This window comes from Morone saxatilis, unplaced genomic scaffold, assembly GCF_004916995.1.
Source record: "Morone saxatilis isolate NCDOM2014 unplaced genomic scaffold, NCSU_SB_2.0 Contig12, whole genome shotgun sequence".
In the NCBI taxonomy this organism is placed as follows: domain Eukaryota; kingdom Metazoa; phylum Chordata; class Actinopteri; family Moronidae; genus Morone; species Morone saxatilis.
The window spans coordinates 16,023,605-16,027,235 of NW_023339674.1; positions in this window are offsets into that span (position 1 = coordinate 16,023,605).

Consider the following 3,631-nt stretch of genomic DNA (forward strand, 5'->3'; position numbering starts at 1 on the left):
CAGGAGGGGGGCTGGGATGGGGTGGGGGGTTGGGGGTTGGGAGCCACAGACGAGGCTTTGTAGCTCTTTGCTGCTGTGCTGTGCTTGTCTGTTGCTGAAGCCTTTAAAAGGCAAATGTACCGCAGGCGTTCCCCCGGGTATAGTAGCAAGCATTGTAGCTGTCGCTGTCTTCCTCTATCCACCCCCCTCCTCTTCTCCTCTTTCTCCCACCTCTTCTCCCCTCCCCTCGTTCACATGCATAAATAGATCAGGGAATACATAAATCAAAATAAAGATGACAGCAGGAGCGATTTAGAGACGGAAGAATCGGCAATAAAACTCCATCAAAGTGTCGTTTGAGAGCAGCGGTGCAGGCCCGGGGGCTGCTGAGCACCAATCAGGGGAGGCACAAAGCCAATCCCAGGTAGGCCGGCAGCAGGGAGGCCTGTCGTCATGACAACCCACCACACAGCCTACGCATGTACACAGGGATAGCAGGAAGGGTTTTATGTAGGAGGAGAGGGGAGCGTTTTGGATAAGTAGAGGCTGCTCTTCCACACACAAGAATAGGTGGCAGAATAAACCTGCTCATCACCCCCGACAAAGAAACATTCCCCCAGTCCCCTGCCTGTTGCGTGCCATGGTATAAGAAACCACGATCATCCAGTAAAGTAGACTGACTCTGTTTGCACACGGCAGAACACGTCCCTCGCCATGGTGATGTGTTGGACATCAGGGTCTCGTCCAAGCACCTGTTACCTGTCACGTCTTTATCAAACTGGTTGAGTTCAGGCTACATCTGTTCTCCATTCCTTCCTTAAAAGTTTTGAAAGCTGATCCATGTCTACATGTAGATGCAGCGTGTATTGAAAAAGGAGTTAGCCTCTAGCTGTTAGCCTCGGTGACAGTCGACAATAAGTGTTGCTGCTTTCCAGTAAAAGCCTTTCAGGGGTTTAGATTTGATTCTTTATGCATGAAGCATTAGGGGTTTCTGAAGGGATACTGCTTACATTCCTTTATTGCCAAGTAATCTCTGGCCAGTGCAGTGCAGAAACATCACAGCCGTAACATCGTATCTCCAGTATTACTGCTAGGCAGAATAATTACAGCATGATTGGGGATTTTTAAAAACATTGTTACTTTAATGTACCACAATTAAAGATAATTTCAAATGATTAATTGCGCATGAGGCCATCGATTGTCCTCATTTAATTTTTGAAGGCATATTAAAAAAACAGCTCCTGGGACAAGGTAATTGATCAGTGACATCAGGATGCTGATATTAGGCTATTAACTTTTATATGTGGAAAGAGGTTCTGTGTTTTTAAGAGCACCATGAGGACAGACAGATTCTGGGTCATTACATGTCTGATTTCTGTGTTCTCTTTTTCTAAATAAATATGTCAAGCAGTAGTTTCTAAACTGGGCAGCATAGCAGCAGTGATATTTTGCAACAAGTAGGTCCTAAGTTTAAATATACACCCTTGTCTTTTCTTTATGGAGTTTGGAGGGTTTATGGAGGGATTGCTCCATAGGGTTTTGTCCCTTCATGTGAACGTGTTTGTTTTGTGTTAGCCCTACAATGAACAACCTCAAGAGTGTCCCTCTTTTGCGTAATGAATTAAGTTCTAGTCCCTATGTGGGGGTATAAAATAGATGGATTTCAGGAATACTCTGAAGAACAAATAAAATAAAGAAAAAACTGCAATTATATTAAAATTGTCTTTTGAATATTAAATAAGATACTTAATTAAATACTGTATGTTTCAGTGTTTATCCATCCAATCCAATAGGTGATCTCTTAACCAAACCTAAAGATAACACTGCAGCTGCTACAATAATTACATAAAAAGGCAAAATAGTGTGTGTATGAGTAAGCTCACATTTTTAGCCATGTGTAACACTGTGTTCAGTCTGCTAGTTAAGACTAACAGCGTTGAAGATTCAGCCAGTGCTGTGTAATCGAGCTGTCATTCCCGCAGACAACTGAGAAGAACATCCCAGCATAAATACACACACACACACCATCAAACAGGTTTCAGACTTATCCTAAATCTGAAACTATCCACCGTGTGCCTGCGCATATCTTTATTTGATCTGAGTCTTATCCAGTCCTCACATCGGATGATGCCTTCTGAGACCGGCACGTTGTAACTGGCTGCTTCAATCAAAGGCACCGAGGGAAGTTCTTTTCCCTTTTTTTTCCCCCCCTCTGTCTTTTTCATTTGACTATCAGGGTGACTTGTTGACGCGTCCTCCTTTGTCCTGTCGCCTCGCGTGACATCAGCACTGACATGATTACAGCTAATGGCTGTCGCAGGGACTGGGTCGCAGGAAACGCTCCAACACTATATTTAGACTTTTTACTTCACTGCCTCTCCTCTGATTTAGAAAGCAGACATTTTGGCTAGACAGATCTCTGGAGTTCAGAATGAGTTTGACCTTTCTCCTGTCAATCGACACCTTGCCAAGCTCTGTGAAAACGCCGCCACTGGCTAGTAAAGGTGAGGATGATGACGACGGTAATGATGATGATGATGACAGAGATGGCGATGATGATAAAGATGGTAATGGTAGCCGAGATGATGAAAATGCAGGTGGTGCAGAAGATGATGAAGGTGGAGGCAGTGATGAGGGTTGAAGTGATGATGAAAGTGATGACAGTGCTGTTGGTGAAAGTGGAGGTAATGATGATGAAGAGGGTAGAAGTCACCTGGTGTCAGCACTTTAGAAGGAAGACTGTCAAGCTGACTAACAAGGTCTGACTCAGTGCTCCTCTCTTCTCCCTCTCTCCCCAGTTTGAAGCTTGAGTGTGACAAGTTGGCCAGTGAGAAGTCAGAGATGCAGCGCCATTATATCATGGTGAGTGAAGCTGTGTGTATATGTGTGTGTGTGTGTGTTGTGCGCCAATGTATGGTGGCTTGTGTATTCATAAATATAATTTTTGCCACGGTATGTTTGACCAATGCATCTGATTATTTTTCATTTTATTTTTTTTAGATGTTTATGTTTATATGCAAAGAAATGATGCACTGCTGTTCCTATGTTTTCACCCTCTCTGTTAATTAATACTCTTTCTTTCCTTGTACCCTCCCCCTCTCCTCCACCGCCCATCCTTTGCAGTGCACTTGTTCTCTTTTGTCTCTTGTCTCGTTGCTCATTTTAAGCTTTTCCCCTTAAAAGGTAATTCTGGTTTATTACAACTTGGATCTTCAGTACGGCCATCTGTTGTATGTACGCACAAAAATTGTACGCAAACAAGAAAATAGCTGAGATCTTGGAATGTGGTGGTACTGCTTAACCCAAATCAGACTTGGCAGGAAACACGAGCCGTCAGACAACCATACATGTTTGAAACAAATCCAAAGGGTTAACAAATAGGGATGAGAATCTCACAATTGAGTTTTGATTCTAGGTGTCACGATTCGGTCCATAATCAATTCTCAATTGAAAATATTAATACAAATAGAAAAGGGGGTATGTCTCTGTCTGGAAGGACTCAGGGTCTTTTGTAGAAACAGAAGTTTATCCATGTGTTTATGGAGTAAGAGTGCTCCACTGTGCTGTTACTAAGGTTGTGCGCCTAAACAGTTGCCTGACTTGAAGATGAACTCTAGATGACTGTTCGCCCAAGAAAAACGACAGCATCAGT